Source organism: Anser cygnoides, chromosome 1, assembly GCF_040182565.1.
Source record: "Anser cygnoides isolate HZ-2024a breed goose chromosome 1, Taihu_goose_T2T_genome, whole genome shotgun sequence".
Taxonomy (NCBI): Eukaryota; Metazoa; Chordata; class Aves; order Anseriformes; family Anatidae; genus Anser; species Anser cygnoides.
Window position 1 is genome coordinate 51,563,347 of NC_089873.1, and position 27,129 is coordinate 51,590,475.

Genomic DNA, 27,129 nt, shown 5'->3' on the forward strand with positions numbered 1-27,129 from the left:
TTCACAAAATATTCACATCAATATTTCTATAGTGATAAAGCCAAATTTCATATTTCTTGTACTAAAGTTTTATCATCTTATATGACTCACTATGTAGTAAGTACTATTTTTAGAGAAAACATAGTGGGAAGGATTGTAGAAAGAACAGATAATAATTTTATATCTTGTTTCTATTATATATTTAATAGAGTCAGAAATAAGAATCAGGAGTTGTTTCTGCTTTATGCTTTGCTTTATAAAATACTAAAATAATCACAAAAACTGTAAAATAATTACTGTCAATCTCTTCTGCATAAGCTGTTTTCACAGGAGGCTATAGTTAGCAAACTTCGTTGGGTTTGATCCTAGCACTCCTAAAATCAATGACAAAACACTCAGTGATTGCCGCTGGGCCAGGGTTTCATTCTCTTTTAAGTACCTGAAGGGTAAATACAGTCAGAGCAATACATGTCAAATTCTTGGTAGCTCTTATGCTTCTGCCTGTCATAGGATTGTATGAACTGCCCATTGGATTTGACCGTTCATCCAGCTTGTTAAATACACTTTTTAATATATATATTATATATATATATATTTTTTTCCTTGAACAAACACATACATGGAAATTTATTCCTTAATTCTATACAGTTACGTGGCTGCTGTACAGTACAATTTTCCATACACAAATGCTTGCATGACTTATAGTCAATATCTTCTCATTTACTCTATCAAGTTCTGCATGCAGATTTCTGAACCCTCCTGCAATTTGTAGTTTTTATGATGTTGTTATTAAAAATGAATGGTACATTGTAAAAAAAAGGCATTTTCTCAATTCTAAATTTATTTTCTAATACACTACAAATTCTAGAAGTTGTAAGAATTTTTAGATTTCTGGAGTGTACCTCTGAACTTCATCCTAGTAACTGCATGAAATTAAAGAAGACAGGCCAAAAATGTCTGTTATTAATAAAATATATTTATAGAATCGAATTTCTATTATGTGAATAGCAGGAATCTAATAGGACCAAGACACACAGAAATCAAGATGCTGGTTGGAAGTCACTTTTAAAGATCATCAGGTTTGTTCTTCAGTTCAAAGGATGGCTACTACCAAAAGTAGTTCTAGACAGCCATGGATAGCATTGGCTAGGTGATTCCTGAGCTTATTTTGCTTCCTGTCTGGGAAACCCTTGCTACTACTACACCATCTTCATAGCAAAAACATTATTCTGATGTCCAGCCTGAAAATCCCAAGCCACAAAGATAAGTTGTTGTCCCCATCATTCACCAGCACTGAGGAGAACTTGGTTCCTTTATTTCTGGTTGTAGGCTGATACTACTTCTTCTGTCTCCTCTTCCATTCACGTAAGGAATCCATCTCCCTCAACCAGCTCTCTTAAGCTATGCTTCAAGGTCATGCGCTAAAGGTGAGTGACCCTCTTCAACCAAATCCTCCTCCAGTTTATTCACATCACTTACAAACTTATGAACTAGGGGGGCACAGACTGGTTCCTGTGTTCCAAGTGCAGCCTTGCCACTGCTATATAGAAGGGAACAGAAACTCCCTTGGACTGCTGATACAAATCTAATGGATACAATTTTCTCAATTTTCTTTTCTTTTTTTCTGTCTTTTTTTTCCCCACCCCCACCCCCGCAATGAATGTGAAAATTCACATATCCACATCTGAATAGTAGCCATTGGCTCTATTGAGTCCAATGGCAGACCTTAGCCAGTCAGCCCAGAGTCTGTACTGAAACATGTTTTTTCTGATCCGTATGCAAAAGTGAAAATATGAAATATGAAATATGAAATTTGTGAGGCTTCTGCTTGTCATCATGTATACTCTAGACTGAAACTCTAAACTCATGTCAGCCACCCCCCTAATTTAATGTCGTTGTAAATTTGGTGGGAATGCACTCTGTTTTGTCATCTAAATTGTTGATGAGAGTGTTGAAAAATAAGGATGCTGGTACTGACCTGGGACATCCTCCACCTATTACAGGCCACCAGCAAGATATTAAAACATTGACCAACACCTTTTGAGCCCAGTCAAGCCAATTATGAGCCTGTCTAACACTCAGGTATTCCAGTTCAGATTTAATCAGTTTACAGTTGAAAATGTTGTGGGACACAGTGTCAAAAGGCTTTAAAAAGTCAAAGTATAGAACGCGTAGAACAGATTACTCTTTTGCCCTGAGTATGCCTGTAAATGTATTCCAAAAGAACATACTCCACTCCAATGACTGAGATGAGATTGGCCAACCCACAGTTCTCCATTTTCCCCTTCTCCTCTTTCTTAATGATGGGTGTAGTGTGAAGGCTTTTTCACAGGCAACACACAGCAGATACCTCCAGTGTCTCTTGCTAGGTTTAGCTTATGATGGGCTTTGTTCTTTAATTTCTCTGTATTTGAGAAATGCTTCTAATTCTCTTTTGTTGCCTGTCATTTCCATCTTTTGTATGCTCCTTTTTGTGTTTTAGTTCAAGAGGTATTAACATATGTGCAAAAAAGTAGGTCATAGTTAAGATGAATAAGTACTATGGCATAATAAAACCTTATCAAGTCTAAAGTATAAATTGTGTGAAAAATTTGGTGAGAGAGAATTCTGGAGTTCTGAGGAGTATTTTTGAAAAGAAATCAATGTATTACAGATACACTGGTGTATTTTTCAGCCCTGTATATTTTTTTGTTATTTTTTTTTTTATTTTTTGGCAGCTTTCAGTTAACAACAAAACTCAACCCCAGATGATAGCTTACAAAAGCATATAGTCAAAACAGACCGTCTGTATGCAGCTGACTTAAAAAAATAATAATAATAATAAAATCAGACCACTGTTTATTTCAAGCACAGAGCTTTTTAACCTATTCTGTGTGGAAGCAAGGAGACTACCACTTTGCTTGTCTGTACTGTTACAAAGAGTGATCTCCTGTGTTGCCAAGCTCACTGTGCTGCCTCTGTCTGGCACCAAAGCACTATCTTTCGCTGCCATGTAGCCTGCACTATGTGATAAAGTGTAGTTCTCTGCCTTGCTGATTATCAGCTCTGGTATAGAAAGCGCTCCCTTGTGCTGCAGTATTCCATTTTGAAGTCCTATTCTGTCCTGCTTGTCTCCCTCCTCAAATGCTCATCAGAATCAAATTATAGTTTACTGCTTCCACTAAGATTTTTAGTGTGGTATTCAGTCTGTAAACATATTATTGGTTTTAGTTTTGTGTGTATGCATGTGATTTTTAGAATGGGATATGGAAAGAAGTAGAATGGTAAAATGATATTCTAATTTGATTTATAAAATTGAAAACATATATTGCAAACAGTAGTATCAGAGGGTAATCAGAGAATAGAAATAATAATAGAAATTTTTTTTTATTATCTGATCTTTTTTGAGTGAAATGCATGGTGAAATTAAAAAAATGTAATCAGAAGAGTCTTGCCCACAAAATAAATAAATAAACAGGCAATAGAATATAACTTTTAGGTTCTTTTTCTAAGTAGAATCCACTATCCTAATTTAGTCAACTAAGTTCTATATATAATGAAAAGTTACATGCCAAAAAGTACAGATTGGCTTGGAAGAATCCCATGGGATATGGTCATGGAGGAAGAGGTATCCAGAACTGGTTGATATTCAAGGATCACCTCCTCCTCCAAGCTCAAGAAATGTCCATCCCAACAAGTAGAAAATCAAATTAGATGACCCAGGATGAGTACAGTGTTTGATCATTGGGCAGGGTTACAAAAGCCAAGGCCAACCTGAAGTTGAAATTGGCAAGGGATTTTAACAGGACAGAAAGTATATAAACCACAAAAAGAAGGCTAGGGAAAACATTCACGCATGGTTGAAAGGACATGAGAAAGGCAGAAGTAGTCTATGCTTTCTTTGCCTTGGTTTTTACTGGCAAAGTCAACCTTCGGAATCCCAGACCTGTAAGACCAGAGCAATGAAGACCTACCCTCAGGGGAGGAAGACTGGGCTACAGAGAGCACAAACAAACTGGAAATACGTAAGTCCATGGGGACATATGAATTGCATCTAGTAGTGTAGCTAAGGGAGCTGTCTGAGACTTCAGACACTATTGCCCATCCTCACAGAGAAGGCGAAAAATTACAGGTTAGGTAATTGGACAGACAGGTGGATTTAAAACTGGCCGAACATCGGTACCCAGAGAATGGCAATCAGTGGCACAAAGTCCAGCTGGAAGCATGTCACTAGCACTTTATACCACAGGGGTTGATAGTGGGACCAATGCTGTTCAGTATCTTCATTACTGAAACACAGAGCCACAGAACCATAGAATGGTTTGGATTGGAAGGGACCTTAATGGTCATCTAATTCCAACCCCCCAAAATTCCATGAAATGGAATTTGATCCTCTCACATGACTCAGACCTGTTTGAATTATCTTTTTGACTTTTTTTTTTTTTATAATAAGAGCTATAAGTTTCACTTTTTCAGTATATGAAATGTAGAGTAGTAATATTAAGCTATCATTTGTTAAGTAATTATTTATGTTTTTCTTAAACTGAAAAAAAAAAATATTCATGCCTTTTTTTTTCTCTCTCCCAAATTTTCTGATTTCTAGAATTCCCTTTAATGAGGGGCTATACTACTGGGGAAAAAAAAAAATATATATATATATATATGGTTCTAACTTAAAGACTGGAATAAATTATGATTGATATACTTTGTGTCACCAAACAGCTGAAAAACAAGCTCTTCCCACAGCTCTATTATTCTTCCTTCTCTTCTAGGCTTATGTGATCAGTATACTACTTTTGGTTTTAACTTGCCTGAGAATGACTTGGATATCAGTTCTTCAAACAACTATGTATGTGTGTAATTCCATAGGTAAACAAACATAATGAAGTACTCACATGTTGCAAATCAAACACATGCACAGCTGTTTGCAGGATCAAACAGAATAGCACAGTCCTCAGTATCCAGTTTGTCCTAGCACTTCAGTCTTTGTGAAACCTAGAGGCCCTTTTTTTTTCTTTTTTTTTCTTTTTTTTTTTTCTTTCAGTTATATGTGGAGGATATATTTGCTTTCTTTGGGTTTCACAAAACTTCTTTTATAATTTTTTTTTTTCTCAAAATCTCCTTTTGTAGATTGTGTCGGGTGGAAATTAATTTATTTTATGCTTCCTTGACAGAATGACTGATTAGTGAATGGTGAATTAGAATTAGTGAATGACTATTAGAATGACTAATTAGCCAAAATTAGTGCTTAATGATGCAATATATATATTATCCATTACATATATTGTCCATATATATATATTGTCCATTTTACTTTTCTAGCTTTTCTTTGAAAAGTCACATTCACCCAATGCATTTTTCTCTGCTTTTCAGCAGTCTGACACTGATAATGATGCTGAAGGTCTGATTAATAAAATGGCCATTAATTAAACTTACGTGAGTTGTTGTGACATATGAAATGTAAAGGCTGCACAAGGTTCTCATCACAATTCTCCTCTGAAAAGCAGTAGCAAAATAATAAAATTCGTAGTTGTGGTGTGAGAATATCTCTGTTGGTAGAACAAGGCATAATCTTTTTTTAATTAGGGGAACAGTTGACTAATCTGTCCAATGCCTAAGTGGCATGGCTATTTAATAAAAGTTCTCATTTTGTTAGGGTGTACATTATAGAAGTTCCTGGTGGGAGAAATAGGATGAAGAACTGCTTTACTTCTGACTCACTAATTTAAATAAGGTATAGTCTTCTTAGTTAGTTACATCTCTAAAACATAACTTGCTCTTGCGTATGGCAAAGTCTGTAATACTTAGGAATATTAACACTGAAATTAGTATAAAATACTGGCTTGTAGAGTTTTACATTATGTCTTCATACTTCTAGACAGAGGTTTTAGTCTCAGTTGCTGGTATCTGCAAAACATGGGAAACCTATAATGCAAGATTTTGGAGGGATATAACAAGGAAGAGTCTAAGGATCTGTATGCTTAAGAACCTGTTTCTCCAAATGACTATCACTGCTTTGACTGTATCTCGCAATGAAGTTGATTCAGAGGTAAGATAGACAGAATCCCATATTCCAGCTGGAACAGGTTCTATATGTAACTATTTTGTACAGCTGGAGAACTTAGATGAAAGATTGTTGCTTTTTTTTCATACCAACTCTTCTCAGGATTAGTGTTAATAACCATATAGTAGCTTTCTGTTTATGAAAGCACTAGTATAAAAAAGATATGACAACAAAAATAAAAAATAGTAGCAACTCAACTCACTTCACCCAAGATGCAAACAGTTGCTATTCAGAGCAGTTCACAGCTGCATCCCTTTAAAATTCTCTGAACTGCAAGAAATCCAAAATCAAAATGTAGCAACAGCTGGGCTTTATTGCTGAGCCAGATTTCCCTAGAGTTTTAGTAGTACAAACAAATTATTTTAGTGGTATATTATAGCCTAATTAGTTTAGTCTTCTTAAATGAGCTTTTGTGGATATCCCTCTCAGGTTTTTTTTTTTTTTTTTTTTTTTTTTTCTCTATGAAATGTATTCCCCCCAAACTGATCTTCCTTTCCCTTGGTTCAAATTCCTAGTTTCAGTCAGTTTGTAGAAAAATACAGTATTAAGACTTCCCTGCCTGCTTGAGCAAATCTATTCATACTGTTTGTTTTGCTAAATAGTCTTATGACTTAGAGAAACTGGTGAGAAATAGTGACAAACCGAAAGAGAGAAAAAAGCTTACCTAGAAAGGGGAAAACAAAGCCTTGTCACGTGAGATGACAGCCACTGAATGTTATGGCTGTTCCCTATTTTCCTTCAACTCCTCCTCCTCCTAACCCCTCCCCCCCCTCCCCCCGAGTTTTTAAAGGTTACTGGAGGAAGAAATAGAAACATGAACTAATTGCGAAGAACAGAAAGTATCCAAAAATCTTGGCTAATTCCAGTGATAACCTACAAATGGAAGCCTTTAAAGTACACTTACTATTCTGACAACTGCTCTTCTCGTCTCTGATAAATGGTCTCTCACTTAAATGAAGATAAACAGAGAGTGTATGATATTGATTTTATTATAGCTTGTTGGAAGGTCTGTGGTGTAGGTAATATTGTGGCGTTGCTATGTGATCAAATAACTACAGAGCAAGAACATTCATTGTCACTTCTATTTCCTTGGTTTACTGTTGTTTTTATATCTGCGGTATCTCTAATACTCATACTAATTCACTTTTCTCTTCCCACTTAAGCCAGCATTATAAACATATCTAATTGTTTATGTTTAAGTAAAGGATCAGATTGAAGTACTGTTTTGCTATTATGAATGACATTATTCTTATATTCAGAAGCAGATTTGATGTCAACATTGAGGAGAGGAAAGCATCAGTTCATGCTTGTCTACAATACTGCAAAAATTTAGTAAAGAAGATTGTAAATGCTGGTAGTATCAAAATTATATGAATTCTTACAGACGTGGTATACTCAGTTGTTTTCTGCAACTTCAATGGAAGGATAAACACTTTCCTCCCTCCCTACACCATCCTTGGTCTTGGACTTGGCAAGAGCATAAAAAAATTATCCAGGTTAAGTGGTTCCTTTTAAATATATGCACACATTCTTGTCTTGGCTATATACTTAGTTAGAATCATTTAACTATCTAAAAAATTAGCCATAGACAAGATCTGCATCTAAAAAGTCAGAAATGGTGAAATCATTTTCTAAATGTGGAAGTTTTGGGTGACATATATTTGAATGAACTTTTTTACACCAGTTCTGTCATGTGTTCTCAGTGTAGCTAATGACACAGTGAAACAAAAGGTTTAAATAAACTTCTGCGCTTTCATGTCGATGATGAAGGTCAGGCTTATTGTGCATAACTTAGTAGTCTTAAAATAACTCCAAATCTCTCAATTAATTATATTTTCAAAAAGACTTCTCTGGCAGGTGAAAACAAAATCTTTCAGAAGTGTTTGACCTTGCTGTAGAGCCCTAAAACAAGCACACTGAAGTAGAAGAATAACACATTCATCGGTCAGATGCTTTGAGTCAAAGTGAACATGATATTCAAGAAGACAATTATTTTCTTATTTTATAGTTTTATTTTTTTACTTTTAAAACATGTACCCCTAGTATCACAAATGCTAAATTTAGTTTATGCACTGATAGAACTTACATGATGTAGAATGTAGGTGAAATGTAGTTGTTCATTGTGGCAGAACATTTTTGTGTATTCTTAATAGTACATACATATCTAAAGTATTGTACTGAAAACCTTATGCTGCCTTTATAATTATATTTGACAATTTTTGGTGAAAAAAAAAAAAAAACTAACGATAACAGTAAACCAAGTCACTAACAATATAAAAAAGTAATTAATGTAAAAACAGACATATTTTATCTTACCATGAATATTGACTTAATTTGAGTTAGATTATTTTCTCCTTTCTTTTATTTTTCCTTCCAGCTAAAATCCTAATCTAAATGTTACCTTTGAACAAAGAATAAGTACTAGCAGTTATTATTGCCAACATACATAAATATAAGTTGCACCAGGGGAGGTTCAGGTTGGAAATTAGGAGACATTTCTTCTCAGAAAGAGCAGTCAGGTGTTGGAATGGATTGCCCAGGGAGATGGTGGAGTCACCGTCCCTGGGGGTGTTCAAGGAAAGGTTGGATGTGGTGCTTAGGGACATGGTTTAGTGGGGGACATTGGTGGTAGGGGGATGGTTGGACTGGATGATCTTGGAGGTCTTTTCCAACCTTGATAATTCTAGGATTCTAGGATTTTAGGATTCTAAGTCAGTATTTCTAATCACAGTTAATCAAATAGAATACAATATGTATCATATCTTAAATATGCTGTACAATCTTTGATTCATAGTAAAATGTAAAATATGGACCAAAAAAAAATTTGAAATTCATTGTTAGCTAAAAGCCTATTTCCCTTATTTCTGTTTGTAAAACCCATTTGTAAATAGGTTACAAACCCATACCTACATGTATAAGTGTATATATGGAAAGTCAAAACACCCTTTAGATTAAGTTACAAACAAAAATACATGCTCTAAGAAGATGGTTTTGTTTTGTTTTGTTTTGTTTTTTTCCCTAGAAGTTTTTTAACTGTGGGACTGAATGCAGAAGTAAAATTTAAGTAAAGAGAAAATGAAGAATAAGAAAAAAAAAAATCTCATTAGTTGATGAAACCCAGCATAAATTCTGTTGTCTGCTGGTTTGTGCTGAAATGAACCATCTGACAATTTTGGTTAACATGAGATATTCTATTTTCATTTAAATCTCAAGGTATCTTATGTCACTTGGGATTTACTTCTAAGGTACAACTGCACTGTGAATTTCCTTCAGTAGAAAAGTATGTGAGCAACAAAGGTTTTTTTCAAATGCAAAAGTTTACTAAAGTTTGAACAAGTAGCTATTTTTAAGGAGGAAAGTGGCTGTGGAGAAAATGTTTATCTCTGTGATTACATGTGATACAATTAGATGCATTTGAACCTGAGTGACAATATTAATAGGCTATTTAATTTCAAATACTTATTGTAGTTCTTAATTACCCAAAGCAGTCATTTGCAAATCATTCAAATGTATGAATGTATCCTTATATCTACCTATAAGAAACTGTTTAATCTAAAATGCTCTGCATTCCTATTTATTTTATAGGCACAGTCTCACAATAGTACCTAGAATGCATTATTAAGTGAATTGATTAAGTTAAGAAAGCTGACGTGGGCTGGAAAAAGATTAGCAGCGTTAATGGCATTGATATCCCAGATACATTAGCTCTCAGGTGAAACAAGAGATCTCCCACACAAAGTGTGCTATATTAACTGGAAGTGAAGAAAAAAAAAAAAAAAAAGTTGCTTTAAAATAATAATAATCTAAGCTATTAAATGCATCAAGAATAAAGGGACTCGACTTGCTCTTATTGCATTGTGTGAAATGTTTCATAATAATGAATGCTAATAAAATGAATGTAATCACATATGGAACCTCATTGAAATTGTAAATACAGTGTATTTATCCTTAAATATTTCAAATAGAACATCATAAGAATAAAACAGCTTCCCCACTGCCCTTTTTTTTTTTTTTTTTTTTTCTTTTTCCTGATAACAAGGTGCTTGAGAGTTAAAAAGAAGAGTAATTTCTGTTTTGGTTTAAAAGGGAATGGTCAAACTTTTCCATATAAGGTTGCTTACTGTTCATTGCTTTCATCCATGCACTCTCTGCAGGCCTTCAAAATTATAGTAAAAATCTTCCAGATAGATATTCTAGGAAGTAGACAGAGAGAAGGAAGGTGCCCAAAAGGAAGGAAGGAGAAATACATATAGAATGAACACATGTAATTAGCTGTGCTGGTATTGCCATTTGTCTACTGGCAAATAAAGTAGGTACCTGCAGGATACAGAAGATACGTGTTGGAGTGCAGCAGTGGCATATTCTTGATGATGAGACTTTCCCAGTCTATGCAAAACTGTGAGTGTCATGGAGTACAGGAAGCCCAGTGTGAAGAGACAGTTTCATTTCCAATTTCAGCAAACAGCCTGGAGATGGGATCAGCTGTGAATGGTATTCCTCAAGAAGTGTCAGTGAGGTTGCTCTGCCTCATTTAGCAGCACGAAAGAGAGGTCCATGGGATATCATGTAACTGATCACTGCAAAATGGAGATGTGGATGAACTTCTGCACCAGGAGGAATTAATTCTAGGGAAAATTTCTGCTGAATACTGTGAAGGCAACCGCTGTGCTCTGCTCAACTCTTGTAAGACACAAGTTGATCCATTCTGTGATCTGGATGAGTAGAACACAGCAAGGAAAAGGCCACAGTAAACATGAGATAACCTTTCAACCAAGCAAGATAGGTTCATTTCCTCCTCTTCCACCCCCTCCATCTCCCCACTCCCTCCCCCTTTTGTTCAGAATCTTAAGTCATTTTCCACATGCAGTTGCCCCATTGGCTACTAAATCTGATCTGCAGCATGATGCTAATGAAAAATCTGAGAAAATACAAACATAATATGTGTGTGAAGAATTAGTTCCTTTTTAAATATACAACCAATTTCTTTGTGAAAGAACCAATTTTGTTTTCACCAGTGAGGAGGAAAGTGCCATATTAATTTATATCATAGTAAAAAGAGCACTGGGAGAATAAAATAAGCTTTGCTCTATGCTGCATTTAATGAGTGTATGTGCAAGTTTTATCAGGGTAAATGTGCTCTTTGTTTTTATTCTCCTTATGTTTCCCCACATTCTTTAAAGAGAATTCCATTATGGGTAAATTTAGTACTTAAAATGTGGTTGTTGGGGGAAAAATTATATAGTCAAACTGACATCTGTCAAAACTTTTTTTTTTTTTTTGGTTAAAGTGCAATGAACATTTAAAATCAATAATTAGGCAGAAAGTATTTTTCATCTCTTAAAGAGGGATGGGGTTTCTCATCAAGAAATTATTTTATACTAATGTATACCGTATACATTTGAAATGATTTTACATGGAATCACTGAATTATTTGGAGAGTATATGTGTGCCCAAATAACCCTGCAAACAGTATGTAGAAGCCGTCTGTAGACTGAATTTAATTTAGTTTTTTAATTCTGAGTTTTCTAAAGTGAGGTGATGCCTTTTTCAGATAGTGACTTACTATAGCACAACAAATAACTAAAACATAGCTGACAGACATTTGGTAGACTCTCTGATGTTATCAGAAGTGTGAATGGCCTGGTTTTTATGCAAGTCGATGAATCAAAATGTATCTAGGTGCAGCAGCAGTGATGTCATTAATAGTTATGATGATCAGTAAAGGAAGTGTTAGCAACTGTTTAAAACAGAAGAAGCTGTGCAAGTCTCAGAGGGAGACTGATCACCAAATAATTCATTAGTTATTTTCTAGAATCCCCAAAGTACAACTGAGCTAATTTAGTTTGATATCCTTCATGGAAATGAGTAACAGGCCTGCTTAAATTATTACTGTTTCAAATCCAATGTACTTAGTTATACATCAAAGAACTTGACCACCTCATTCATTTAAAAGGCATAGTCTGTCACCACAGGAAAGGACTTTGCTGTGAACTGAGTAACAAATGTTTCACCAAGATTCAGTAGATCAGTGCTGCAGAAGGAATAATGCACATGCACCGTGTAGGCTTTCAGAAAGTTGGGGCACACAGCTGAAAGATTTAACCCAGATAACCAAGGAAAACAAAGAGTTAGGTAGGCAACCTGGCAGGCAACCACAGTGGTACCTATAGCATTTCAGTCACACTAAACTGTCTCCACAAATTTATATATATATATGTGATTAAAATGCAAAACATTTTATATTATATATATTCATCAAAATCTCTCTCCTCCCTTCTACATCCATGTATAGTTTCTCCTCTTCATATTTTTCTTATTTGAGCCTTTACTAAGATCTGCTTCAGATACAGCATAATTTTATTCATGACCACTCTAAGATTTTTCTCTAAATTATTTCCACATGTCATTTGCTCTTTTAAATATTGGCATATGTAATCATCCTCCAAAACTTCTCTGGTATGCCAAGATATTACAAACTTAACACTAACATTCCAGAGAGGCTTAAAAATCTCTAAGTCATATGGAGTTCCTAGTTCCAGAAATGTTTAGCTTACTTAGCTAAGGAATCTTGTATGGTGATAAATAATTTTTATACCATCTTCATTCTATTTCTTCTTGTAATCATGGATCTTGTTTTGTGCAAGTTAAAAAATTAAAAAAAAAAAAAGTTTTATTATTGTGTTTATTATTAGCTTCATTATTTAAAAAAAAAGCTTTATTATTTATATTACTTTAAAATAACTTAGTACTATGAATGATGAGATCAATGTGGTTAATTGTGGTGATATTTTTGTTGTTTAGTTGTTTGATGGGAAATCTGTTCCTTTGAACTGAAGTTCTTGTACAGCCTTCCAAAGGACTTTTCATCCACACAGTCATATATTATGCTTTTTGTTGTTGTTTGTTTGTTTAATCTGACTGCAGATAAATTGTTTGGATTTAAAAATAATTTTCCAAATATTAATATATTCTTTATGCTAGGAGGATACACATTGCTGTACCTTTGTGCAATGCAGTTCGTTATGTCCACAGAGACTGTAGATATGAAAATGCATTTGTGCGTTAAACAAGGTGCAGTAATGCATCTTCACATTCGTTGCTGAAATGAGTGACAATTTCTTTTGTCATGACAAGTGTATAGGAAGGCTGTGCTTTTGTATATCTGTGATGTTTTTCTAATGTCGACTAAAACAGAGAAACTGAAATAAAATTTATTTAGCTTTATTTTGCTACTGTTCCTTTTTTGTCTTAAATGATAGCTCTTTGTGTTCTCTATGAAGGCAGCCTGACACTTTATCTTTGAAATGCATGTCTCTAAAATACGTTAAAATCAAATTCAGGTGTACAGAAGATACGGAAATGTGTTAAATGTTAGACACAATAGACAAGGTTTTATTTGTCCATATTTCTTTTGAAATACAGCCACCATCACCCCTCTTTTAATAATATAATCTGTTGAAAAATATGGACAATATGGAGATAAAATAACAGAAGAAACTAGGATTCATAATCCTGAATTATTGACTTTGAGCAAATCATTAGGTGGTTATCAGCAGTGATCTATGCACCCAAAGATATCTGATCACCTGGCCACTATTTTCATTAGTGGTAGACAGTTTCTCATGCCCCAGGATTGGTATCTTCTAGATAAATGTGCTATACATTCATGATATGAGCTGTTTTATCAAGATGCATTTACTTTTTCCTCAGTTTTTAAGATTAGTACCCAAGTTCTACATATAAAATGAAACACGAAAAAGAATAATACCTGAAACCTTTTGAATAAAAGTCTGATTTTATTTTATTTATATATATATATATATATTTAATGGGTAATGTATCATCCTTTTTCATTCTTCTGTTTTGATGGGGCACCTGGAAACAAGATGTGAACCTTCCTATCTTTTTCTTTACATTCTACTTTAAAAATATCCTTATAAAATATTAGTAAAATAACATAAAATGAGATGTTTTCCCCTGATATCTTATTTGTAGGATAATCTTAATATTATATAATTATTAAATTTCAATAGAACAAATAACATCCTATGATCCTTTCCCTTATTTTTCTTTATAAATATTTATATATCTTAAATTCAGGATGTTCAGGGCAGGTTTATCAGTTTTTTTTTTCACTGCAAAACCATTTACAGGTACCTCAGAGCTCAGCACAAGCTTTTCGCACAAACTTAAAGATTTGGACATGTTTGAATGTGCTCTGAATCCTGCAGTTTACTCCTGCAGTAGGCATGGTATTTATATTCCATGATTGCCCCTGCTCATTTCTTAGGACATTGTTTCTGTAGATAAATATTTATTTGTATTGTAGTAGTGTCTAAAAGAGCTGATCCGTTTAGTTGGAATTATGTCACAGGGGGGTTGTTTTATTTTATTTTCCTCCAATATCCTAATCAGACGCTCTCTATTTACATACAGCTGCTGAGATTTCAGTCTGTGTAGCACAAGCTTTATGGATTTTTAGATACATTAAATTTGCCTTACACTTTTGAAATTAGAGGTGATGTATGTGTGCAAAGTGACATCCTGTTCTCTGTAATGCAAATGATAACTGAGGGAAACAAATATATAATTAGAAGGTTGAAATTTGAACGATCTTTTGTCACTGACTGCTTACATTTTAGGAGTGCATGTGCATCCTTACCATCTAGCCAGTGGAGGAGAGAAGACAATGGAAGCCAGAACAAGATATGTTTTGTTTATCAGATACAAACTATTGGGAGATTTTTTGTTTAATGATTTGCTACACCTATAATTTAACTGAAACAAGATCTTTTAAATAACTAAGACTTTTTTTTTTTTAATATCAGTGTTTAATCACTTTCAAGAAAACTCAAGGTTTTTGTTTGTTTGTTTGTTTGTTTTTAATACCATCCACCAAAAGGTATTATGGACTTGCATTATTGTTTATTTTATTTTATTTTATTTTATTTTATTTTATTTTATTTTATTTTATTTTATTTTATTTTATTTTTTATGTGATGTATGCAGATTTAAATAGAATTATCAAAAGAATCAACAAGAACAAAAAACAGTTTGGGAATGATTATGAAAATTGAAGTATGAAATAAAAATTCCAGCTGGGAAGAAACCTGGAAACATTTAACAGTGACAGCAGAGTTGGGTGAAGGAAGGGTGGATGTTTTTGGTGTTTATTTATTTATTTATTTATTTATTACCATTTGAATTTCAACAGTAAGAGATCATAACTCCTCTTTCAGTTCCCGCTTTTATCTTTATTACATTAAATATAGGAGCATGTATATTAGTGTTTTGGAGCAAATAACCCATGTGCTCCCTGTTCCTGTGTTGTGATTTGCATAACTGGGTGATGTCAGAGATCATGATCTGATTTCCTTTTGTTTGAAACAAATAAATGAAAGGCTTGCTTTAGGAATGTGTGTAATACACTCCAACTTCATATTCAATACATGGAACAATAGTAGATATCATGGAAATTATACCTTCTACATTTTGTGGATCTTACATTTCCAGTCTTCACATCTTGGTGATAGTAGGTATAGTCAACTTCTCATACAGCAAGTATGTTATTGTATGTGTTCTTCCATGTATATACCTGTTCATAAAGTATTTAAGCTTTACATAGATTTGTAAGAAAATGTGCAGTCTGGAACAGGGATCATGTGACAAGCTTTAAGGCTAAGATGGAAGCAGGGAAATTGTGTCTGCCGTTGTCAGATAGTGATTGATAATTCTGTATAAGGCAGAATTATGGGAAGCATATCCTCATTCAGAATTTCAAGTTAGGAATTCCTGTATTGTGTTGAGTTTTCCTCATATCTTCTACTTATCTGGGGCCATCTTAAATAATTAAATGGTCTTTGGGACATGATTGTTCCATTGCGTTCTGTTATTGTACAACTTTAGTAAGAAAAGAAAACTAGAGAATCTATCTACCTCTATATTTTGTGTAGGAAAAAAAATCTTACTGTTTAGTATTGTATGTTCCAGTATGGAAACGTTTGCTTTTCTCAAAGGCACAATGAAGAAGGCTTGAAAGTGGGAATTTTATGAACAGTAAAAAAGGAGAATGAACATCAGCTTTTCAGAGCCTACACTTGCTTTCTTTTTCTTTTCACTAAGTCTCAATTGCCAGAGGCTGCACCTTGAGTACTGTGTTTACTTTGGGGCCCCTCAGTACAAGAAGGACATCGAGGCCCTGGAACATGTCCAGAGAAGGGCTACGAAGCTGGTGAAGGGCCTGAGACACAAATCCGATAAGGAGCAGCTGAGGGAACTCAGGTTGTTTAGTCTGGGGAAGAGGAGGCTCTGAGGAGACTTTATTGCTCTCTACAACTACCTGAAAGGAAGTTGTGGGGAGCTGGGGGTTAGCCTCTTCTCGCAGATAAGTAGTGATAGGACTAGAGGGAATGACCTCAATTTGCGCCAGAGGAGGTTTAAGTGAGAAATTAGGAGACATTTCTTCTCAGAAAGAGTAGTCAGGCTTTGGAATGGGTTGCCCAGGGAAGTGGTGGAGTCACTGGTTGGGATGTTCAAGGAAAGGTTGGACATGGTGCTTAGGGACATGGTTTAATGGGCGACACTGGTCGTAGGGTCATGGTTGGACCAGATGATCTTGAAGGTCTTTTCCAACCTTCCATGATTCCATGATTCTACTGAGAAGCATATAAAGTGGTAGACTGAAGTTGGAAGAGAGCTCTTCAGCTGATGGTAGCCTAAATCATTCCAAGTTCTAAGGGCACATTCCTGTCTTTAAAAAAATTCTCATACTGAAGTTGTCGTGTTAGGCCCAAATAGCACACCAATGTATAAATTTCCTCATCAAATTTATGTACTTCTGTCTTGGATATCATCTTTTCCATGTTACAAGTTGTTAGTGTAGAAAGACTACTGGCAGGAGAGCAGAATATGTAGTCTCTATACATTTGATTAAAGTGACCTCATAGTGGAGGCTCACTTAGAATCATAGAATCATTAAGATTGGAAAAGACCTCCAAGATCATCTGGTCAAACTGTCCCCCTACCACCAATATTACCGACTAAACCATGTCCCTGAGTACCACATCCAACCTGTCCTTAAAACACCCCCAGGGACGGTGACTCCACCACCTCCCTGGGCAGCCCGTTCCAATGCCTAACTACTCTTTCTGAGAAGAAATGTCTCCTAATTTCCAGCCTGAACCTCCCCTAGTGCAACTTGAGGCCATTCCCTCTAGTCCTATCACTAGTTATCTGTGAGAAGAGGCCAACACCCAGCTCCCCACAAATTCCTTTCAAGTAGTTGTAGAGAGCAATAAAGTCTCCCCTGAGCCTCCTCTTCCACAGACTAAACAATCCCAGTTCTCTCAGCCGCTCCTCATAGGACTTATGTTCCAGACCCTTCTCCAGCTTCATAGCTGGATATGCTCCAAGGCCTTGATGTCTTTCTTGTAGTGATGGGCCCAGAAGTGTACACAGTACTGGAGTGTGGCTTCGACAGACTTGATCTTTTATTATGAAATCTTAGGGTCAGCAAAAATATTTTTAAAGCATTTTACTTTCAACTAGACCTAATCCTCTAAGAATATAAGACAGAAAAACTAGCAACAAACTATGGCCTAAAGCCATGAAGTCACTAACAGAATGTGACACCTATATCAAGACCGAACAGTGAAGAAATGTATGATGCAGCTAAAATTGTACAAGAGTTCAATCCATAATAATGAAAAAGCTACTTAAAAAGTTTACTAAATGTTTATATACATGCACATGCTGGTATTATTATTATGTGTGTGCTTGTGTGCACATATACAGAAAAAATAAACTTTTATCTAAATTGAGTTAATTTACTCATTGAGAATTACTGGTTGGAGGAGAACTGCAGTTCTCAAAATTTAGCCACATATACATCTTTTAGTATACCCTATTATATATAGTTTTCTTATATGCTTTAGATTGCTTCCAGTGTAACTTTGAAGTCACAGTACTGTTTAAGTTTAAAAGCTAAATAGGACCAGTGTATAACTTTGCCTCCTAGAAATTAATTTTCCTAAAGTTCTGACATATATAAATATGGAGATACAGTAAGGTCAAAGTATTCTTAAAACAGTTAAAATTCCTGTTATCCTGGTAGGTATCTCTTCACAGAGTTACAATATGCTCTATGTTCACCTTTTTTAACTTCTGTCCATAACATCCATAACACTTGATGCTGCTGTCTTTTGATGTTTTGTAACATCAAAATCATTTTCTCCTTCCTCCCTTCCTTCCTCCCTCCCTTCCTTCCTTCCTTCCTTCCTTCCTTCCTTCCTTCCTTCCTCCCTCCCTCCCTCCCTCCCTTCCTTCCTTCCTTCCTTCCTTCCTTCCTTCCTTCCTTCCTTCCCTCCTTCCTTCCTTCCTTCCAAACCAAGCCTCCTAGAAACTGATTTTTTTTGTTGTTGCGGATTCAAACCATTTAATATGCATAAATTGCACCTTGTAAAATAATTATACTATTAGAAATGACAAATTTTTTTTTTTTTCTGTTTTTGTTCAAGCTTGTAGATTTTCATGAATGGAAGCTGAGATACTGGTGTGGCCATTTGACACAAGTTACTGAGGCTCTAAGCCACTGGTTGTTCCATGATGTAGCAAAAGAAAGAGGGGAGACGTGAGTGATACTTACTCTAAAATTTATAAATAGCACACACAAACCAAACGTGTCTTTAAGGCTAGAAGGTGACTTTCAGCACTGAAGTTTTCCATTAAGCTTTACCCTACTGAGGAGGAGGGATGACTTTGGGAATTTTACAGCTGGGCTGTCGCACAGTGAGGTCTTGTGGGGTAATGATTTTTCAAGGCAGTTTCTCTGTCTTCAGCAGCAGATATTGTACCTTTGTGAGCAGAAGAGAAAAGTAATTAAATCTACCCCCATTCTAGAAATAATTTTTAGATAATCTTAACAAAAATCTTAACAAAACATTTAGTAAACATTTTAACAGAAAAAAAGATCACTGGCACTATGAACTGAGGATTCTGGTGGTTCCTAAACAAAGTGGAAATCACAGAATAGCCAAGATAGGAAGGGACTTCTGGAGGTCATCTGGTCCAAATCCCCTGCCCAAGCAGTGACATGTAGGGCAGCTTGCCCAGGACCATGTCCTTTTGAAGATCTCCAAGGAAGGAGACTCCACAGCCTCTCTGGGCAACCTTTTCCAGTGCTCAGTCACCCTCACAGTAAAGAAGTTCTTTACCTCCAGCATTTTATTTTGTGCCTGTTGCATCTTATCCTGTCACTGGGCACCACTGAAAAGAGCCTGGTCCCGTCTTCTTTGCACCCACACTTCAGGTATTTATACATACTGATAAGATCTCCCCTGAGCTTTCTCTTCTCCAGGATGAACAGGCCCAGCTCTCTCAGTCCTCTAATCATTTCTGTGGTCCTTCACTGGACTCTCAGAGGTAGCTCCATTTCTCTCTTGCACTGGGGAGACGAGAATTGGACAAAATATTCCAGGTGTGACCTCACCAGGGCTGAAGGTGATCCCAGGAAAGGGATCACCTTCCTCAACCGGCTGGGAACACTTGAAAATAAAAACAAATGAAAAAGTTTGACATAAGAATCGTAACTGAAGTGGAACACTTTTTCTCTCAGTAACCATGAATCTTTTTTTCTAAATGACACACTCAGGACCATGAATCTTTTTTTCTAAATGACACACTCAGGAAATGTGGGATAGATGAGTGGACAGTGAGGTGGACTGAGAATTGGCTGGATGGCAGAGCTCAGAGGGTTGTGCTCAGTGTCACACAGTCAAGTTGGAGGCCTGTAGCTAATGGTGTCCCCCAGGGCTCAGTACTGGGTCCAGTCTTGTTCAGCTTACTCATCAATGACCCAGATGATGGAATAGAGTGCACACTCCACAAGTTTGCTGACAGCACAAAGCTCAGAGGAGATGCTGATACCCCAGAGGGCTGTGCTGCCATTCAGAGGGACCTGGACAGGATGGAGAGTTGGATGGTAAAAAATCTCATGAAGTTCAACAAAGGCAAGTGCAGGGTCCTGAACCTAGGGAGGAATAACCCCAAGCACTAGTACAAGCTGCAGGCCTACCTGATGGAGTGCAGCTCTGCAGAGAGGGACCTGGGAGTCCTGGTGGACTGCAGGCTGACCATGAGCCAGCAATGTGCCCTTGGGGCCAAGAAGGCCAATGGAATCCTGCACTGCATTCGGAAGAGTGTTGCCAGCAGATCAAGGGAGCTGATCCTTCCCCCTCTACTCAGCCCTGGTGAGGCCACACCTGGAGTACTGTGTGCAGTTCTGGGCTCCCCAGTACAAGAGGGGCATAGAACTACTGGAGCGAGTGCAGTGGAGAGCTACAAAAATGATTAGAGGACTGGAGCACGTGCTGTATGAGGACAAGCTGAAAGAACTGGGCCTGTTTAGCCTGGAAAAGAGAAGGCTGTGAGGAGATCTTATCAGTGTGCATGAATATCTGCATGGAGGGTGTCAAGAGGATGGGGCCAGACTCTTCAGTGGCACCCAATGACAGGACAAAAGGCAACAGGCACAAACTGAAACACAGGAATTTCCATCTGAGTTTCAAAAAAACACTTCTTTACTGTGAGGGTGGCAGAGCACTTGAACAGGTTGTCCAGAGAGGTTGTGGAGTGAGTCTCCTTCTCTGGAGATATTCAAAACCCTCCTGGATGCCATACTGCACAATGTAGGTGACCCTCTGCACAACTCTAGGTGACCCTATTTGGCAGGGGGGTGGGACTGCATGTTCCCAGAGGTCCCTTCCAACCTCAAACACTCTATGATTCTGTGATTAGTAAAATAACTTTGTAAAATAAACTGTTTTACATGCCTTTGAAGATTTAATTAAATTGATTATTTATGAAGGTTAAAATCAGCCGATCAAAATTCATATAGCTACCCATATTTTCTGAAGAATTATATCAAACATTAATGACTAGGTGTACAGCACAGGCCCACACAGAATTCAGAAGTGTAAGTGTCACAGCACCAGAAATAAACCTGAAGCAAGGCAGCTTGGGAAACCAATACATTTTTAATCCCTCTAGAAAGAAATGTTATTTACATGTATTGTATTTACTGAAGAATTGAGTCTCGTCGACAGTTTGTATAAGATCCAAGATCTGGTTTGTTGGGACAAAGGCTGAAGGATGTGCTGCTTAAAAGAATTAGGCTGAATGTAATGACTTCAGCATGGAACACGGAGACTCTGTGAGGCTGGTGACACAATCCCCAAAGAAATTAGCTGTTGTTGACCATTCCTTTTCACTTCAGCTGGTGGATCTCTGTTAATGTGTGTGCATGTTTTACCCCTCTATGAGGGCAAAAACAAACAAACAAAACAAACCTCAGCAGTCATGCCCCAAAGATTTCCAGAGTCTCTTTATGCCTGTTTGATGGAAAGCACAATCTACATCTGTCTCTTGGTGTTATATTTATTTATTTTTCTCAGGATGCTCTAGAGCTAAGACTATATTCACAATTATTCAGTTACATCTCTATTTGTTTACTGTTTAGGGTAGGAACCTGCCGCATTCAAATCTGAAAAAGTTATTGTTGTAAGGTACCTAGGACTTCAGAAAACTAGTTTAGTTGAAACGGAAAAAAAAGTTTGCAGAAATGCCTGTTTACTAAGGAGCATGACTTAGCTCAGCTCTCTGAAATTATTCCTTTTTTTTTTTCTTTTTTTTTTTTTTTAAACTGTATCCAATGTTCAAGGGATAAAACTTTATATTAAACTTCATCTGCTATGTGTAATGTTAACCTCCTGTGCTTGAGCTATCTATGTAATAAAATTTACATAACAGCTTAAAATTAGTGACTTTTCCAACAACTTTGGCACTGAACTGATGTCTGGGAAACTTCAGCTCTATTTTTCTGGCAAGGTGGTGCAATCAGAGAAGTGGTTTATAATTAAAAATCAACAACCTGTTACAATTTTTTTTTTTTTAACAAACATTTTTGGTGGCATGGCAAAACATCAATCAAATGTCTTTTTGGTTCACTGTCTACAGCTAAACATATCAATTGTCCAGAATTTTAGCTGTCATTTCATTTTGTGCCAACTATGGGTAAATACTGCCACTTCCTCTCCTGGAACATTCAAAGAGAAGATATTTGTGAAGAAATATATAGATAACCATTAAAAGCCAAACCGAAAGGATAGTTAGCAGAAGGATAATTTGAATATAAGCCAAGGAAGTTTGTGAAACAGTGAAAATTTCCCCTACTTAGATTACTGGACACAGCTATATCAAAAATCATGCTACCACTTGTCAGCTGAAAAAGTTTGAATATTTCTTTCAGATACAAATATCTAGGGTGGTCCCATTTTTTCTCATTTTTTCTTTTTTCCTTTTTTTTTTCTTCATTTTATTTATGTATTTTTTTTACCTGTATCTTGAAAGAATGCAACAGTGGGAATGAATTTCATGCTAGTAGACACTTTAAAGACTAGATTTAGCTGCAGTCACATTAGCTAAGATAATGGGAGAATTTTTCTTCATTGAAAATGCTCCCTGTCGCTTAAGAAGAACTCACTGAGGCAGCCTGCCATCTAGCTTTTTCACAGCAAAATAGGCTTGCAGACTGCAGATGAGAGACTCGGGAGCAGAGACAATTTTAACTTAGCCATCCCTAATTTATCTCAAGCTTTTTCAATTCATCTTCACTGCTCTGTGCACACTGGAACACCAGATTGTCAACCCCTGGGAACAGAATGTAACCAGGGACCTAGAGAGCTGTCACATCCTGAGAAATATTTAAATTGTGCTGATTTTCTTCTGGAGTGCTGAGCAGAGGGAATGAAACTCTCCATCAAGTCATAGCTTTGCGGGCAATAGATCAGAGGATACTGCCAGTTTTTCTAATGGATTATTGTTATCGGGCAGGTTCTTCCTGAAGGTATGTAGTTACTCTCTCAATTCATTACCCACGCTATTTATCAGGTAGTGATATAATGAACTAGTAATCCAGGTACATTAAGAAATGTTAACTAAGTAATCTGTATGGATTGAATGATAGCACTTTATTGCAGCATATTTGCTGGTAAAATACTCTGATATACTTACCATAGATGTTTTGTACCTGCTGCCAAGTGCTTTGTCAGCAACCCCCCAGGCAAATAATAACCCCAACCTTTCAACAAAAAAAGCAAAAATCCATTGTACTGCATAAAATATTGCCACAACTTAATAGTAACTGGCCAGAGAATGTTATTTTTTTTCTGAAGTAATGAATAATGAAAAGCAAAATCATAATTCTCATATTTGTTATGGGTAAGTATTTATCTCAAAATATTTTCCAAATGGGGGTAAGGACAGAACTTCCCTTAAAGTATGAAAAATTAATTATGGAGCTAGATATTTTCTTGTTTGCTGTGATATTCTACCCTTTCGCATGGGGAAACAGGATATTTAATTCTCAAAATCTCCAATGTGAGATATGCAACAGAAGCCTGTTGTTGCATCTGTGCTGCCAGACTCCAGAAGCCTCTCAGTAAAGCACAAGGATTATATACCAAAATTGTGTGTGTGTGTGTGTGTGTTTTAAAATAAAATATGTAAGGCAATTTCTTGCCTTTTAAACTTTTGTGTTTAAATAAGAGGTACAGCATCTGCCTCCTAGTCTGGAAATCTTACTCTATGTCTGTCAGTGCAGCTTGTGAGGCAGGCTGACCTAAAAATGAAAGATCTCTCCAAACTGCAGAAGCAGACAGACATTTCTGAACAGTTCCAAGCGCGGGAGCTGCTGCAGATATGGAAAAAGCACTGCCACATTCAAGTCCTGGCCTTTATTTATTCCTGACTTGGCACCCTACCTGAGTACATGCTCTGAGATTTGAACACAAAAAGATAGATGCAGGGCTAGGCAAGAGTAAAGTCCTGGGAGAGAAAAAAATAAAAAAAAAAAAATGTCCTACCTGTAGCTTCTTCTCCAGTGCACTTGCTGTGCTGCTGCATGCTCCCAAAAGTAAACGATGTATGAGCTTGTGTATGGAGTACTTGGTAGTGCAGTGGATATGCTGAACTGGATGTTTCGTTGCATGTGACAGATGGTTGTCATATTTTTTATGTACTGCTAAAAGAAAGCAATATGTTAGTAATAGGTAAACAAGATAGGGGCAGAAGGAGATTTCAGAGGCCAATAGCAGGTTAAAATTGGTAAGTCTGAGATATGAGCATTTTCTAGTGTGTTTAGCTTCTACTGTTTAGGGAATATTTTCAAAGCATTAATAATAAAATCCGTCAATATGTGTTGCTCATGTATGCAACACCTGAAAGTTTCTTTCCTCCAGAGCCTTGGAAAGGCCAAAAGAAAAACAAGAAAGGTTGATTTTGTCCCATTTCCAATGAACTCTGTTAAAGTATTTCCTTTGCTATGGACATCAGAAAGACTGAGGCAAAGAGGTTTTCATTAAACTTTCCCTAGAGGCTCCTTCTATCAGTAAGCTATTTTTTAAATGGAGTATTTGCACTGCCTCTGTTTGTCCCAATCTCTCAAGCTTCTGGTTCAAATATATAGAGCCCGCTTAAAATGCTGGCAGTCATGGATGTGTTGGAATTTTATGCAATCACTTTTGAGCATCAAAGCCTCAGAAGGTGATATGAGCATTTCTTATTACAGTCTGCTTTAACAAAAACCTAACTTTTCCAGTACTTATTCCATTTTGTCTTCTTTGGGTCCAATTATATATTTCCTTTTAAATGCTGGATCATTTAAGAAGTAGCTAATTAAATATAATTGCCTCTAATACATGGCACTGGGGAGTAACCAGCAGCAATATAACAATATATTTGATTATATTTTCTTCAAAGTAAGATGAAACAAAATAAATACTTACATACATGCATGCATACATAAAATGGTAGGGTTATATTACATAGGAAATAAATGAAGAATAATAGCTTTATATTCAATATTTATGTTCACATTGCTGGCTTTGTGTTTTATCTGTGTATGCTGTGCAGTCACAGCTATACCCCTTCTTGATAGAGAACTATGGTGTGCCCATATATTATACTATTTGCATCTGGAACTTCATGAGTTCTTCTTAAATGTTTTTAGGACATTTTTGTCAAAAACTACTTTATAAAATGTGGTATAGCATAAGCAGATGAAAACCACTTAACACTTGGAATAGTTGCTATTGATTTCTTAGGGTTTTATTTGAGATCTGTGAAGGAAGAAAACCCAAGCACAAATGTATTTATTTATTTATTTATTTATTTTTCAAGGTGCTAAATCTGAAGTGCTATTTTTTCAAGGTGTTCTTTCAAGGTGCTATTTTTTCTTCTTCCCTATGATAAAGATTTTCTCAAACAAAACAAAACAAAGCAAAACCACTTTTATTTCTTCAGAAAAAAAAAATCCCTGGGGAACTTACTGAAGTACAGCAAATGGCACTGTCTTGTTCACATTTTTCAGCAGTCCTTGGTCACTACAGCTTATCTTCTGTGGTCTACTTAGCTTGAGTAAACTGAAGTGTTGACTGTATTCCTTCCTTGATAGCTTCTTAGATTTCATTCCTTTCTTCTTTGCTTTGTGCTAGACGAATCATAAAAGATTAATTTTGACCTTTTTTTCTGCAATGCTTTTGGTTTTCCCCTGTGCTTATTTATTAGATTTTTGCAGTTGGAGTTTATTCTTCTTCCAGAGTAAGCCTCAAGAAGGTACAAATATTACGTAGAATCTGGTGGGGGGGAAAAAAAAAAAAAAAGAGACCTACTTCCCTCCCTTGTTTACTTGTGTTGTAAATAGAATTTATGGTAACCATCCTAATTCCACACAGAGAATGTAAGTAACATCACTTAAAGTTTTTGAAAAAGAAGAAACATGACTCTTTCATGTTATCTGTTCTTTGAACTTTAACAGGCAACTACTGGAAAAACATCTTAGAGAAAGAAGGGCATGGGTGCCTGGATAACAAAAGAATTTGCTACACCAGAATAAATGCTTTCAGGCAAGAACTGTAACATGAGAATCTACATGAGTTCTAACACGAGAATATACCATGACCTTTTTTTTTCTTCTTTTTTTTCTTACCTTTACATGTCTTTTTAGATTCCAGAACTGCCTTGTCACTCTTTACAGAATTTGTAAAGTCTATTCCTTTGTTTCAAGTACAGTTTTTACACAGACCATTAGCTCTGCAACACAATCAGTTAGTACACAGTTAGTACTGTTAAGAGTTAAGTAGGACTAATGACATACAGCAAGAGTTTTCACACATAATTTTGCAATTGTGAGAGAGCAAGAATGAAAGGATGGTTTCCCCTCAGAATCACATCTGACTGTACAGCACATCAAGAATCAGGGAACATAAAAAAATAGTTCATGCTTGCAAAACTCTCTTATTTTGGTTGAAAATCTTCAGCATATTTTCAAACTGAGGTGTACCTTCTTAAACAGTGGGCTACCCTGCAGAGCAATACGACATCTAAGTCCAAAAAGATGTAGGCCTCTGATAAGTCATGTGCTTTATTTTCCAACCTCTTAGTTCAGCTATTCATGACATCTGAAATGTTAATAGACACATATTTAAGCCACTATATTTAAGCAGCTGAGTAGATAATTATTCATGTTTGCATTAAAAACTGTCTATAAGCTTTGCCTTCTTTCTCCAATATTTCCTGTTATCCTTTTTGCTCAACTTGAGTTTGTTAGTTTGAACTTTGCTGGTGCTGTATGAAGCAGAGAGAAGCTCAAACTTAAGAGGTTCTACTTTATAAGACTTTATAAACCTATAATAAAAGATATTTTTTAAGAAATATAGGGACCACTGTTCATTTTACAACTGTTTATTTGTCTAGGACTAAAAGGGATTAATAAACTGTCTCATCTGTGTTGTGAAGTTATGAAAAAAAAGTAATTAATAAACTTAACAGATTTTTTTTTTTGTAAGAAGGTATTTAGTACTTTGACACTACCAAAGCATCACTCCTGTATCTGGTCTTCCTTGCTCAGCAGTCAATTCAGTTCTCCTTCTCTCCGTCCTGTGTTCAAGACAATATTTTCCTTCTTACTATAATCTGTGTCAACCAATCATATAATAGTTTTGCCTATTTTACAATCAAATAGTCGCCTGTTGTGCCTCCGCCTCCACCCCCCT

General features: G+C 36.0%; 1 protein-coding gene and 1 long non-coding RNA gene across 9 annotated transcripts in view; one reads left to right on the forward strand and one right to left on the reverse strand.

Moving 5' to 3' along the window:
* The window catches only part of LOC106041521 (uncharacterized), a 78,301-nt gene extending 58,989 nt beyond the window's left edge, over positions 1-19,312 (reverse strand). Inside the window, exons 1-3 of one of the 4 annotated variants that reach the window (XR_010830910.1) lie at positions 19,234-19,312; positions 18,666-18,873; positions 10,340-10,734 (exon numbers count right to left, since the gene is read on the reverse strand). This is a non-coding gene — a long non-coding RNA (uncharacterized lncRNA). Of the gene's footprint in view, positions 1-5,394; positions 5,508-6,686; positions 6,779-10,339; positions 10,735-18,665; positions 18,874-19,233 lie in introns of those variants that run through there. The other 3 variants (XR_010830913.1, XR_010830911.1, XR_010830912.1) reach the window with 3 other exon arrangements.
* Positions 19,313-22,787: 3,475 nt separating this feature from the next.
* The window catches only part of MGAT4C (MGAT4 family member C), a 419,195-nt gene continuing 414,853 nt past the window's right edge, over positions 22,788-27,129 (forward strand). For all 5 annotated transcript variants that reach the window (XM_066995539.1, XM_048061021.2, XM_048061022.2 and 2 more), the window contains exon 1: positions 22,788-22,922. The gene's annotated coding sequence lies outside the window, so the exon portion shown is untranslated. The remainder of the gene's footprint in view (positions 22,923-27,129) is intronic.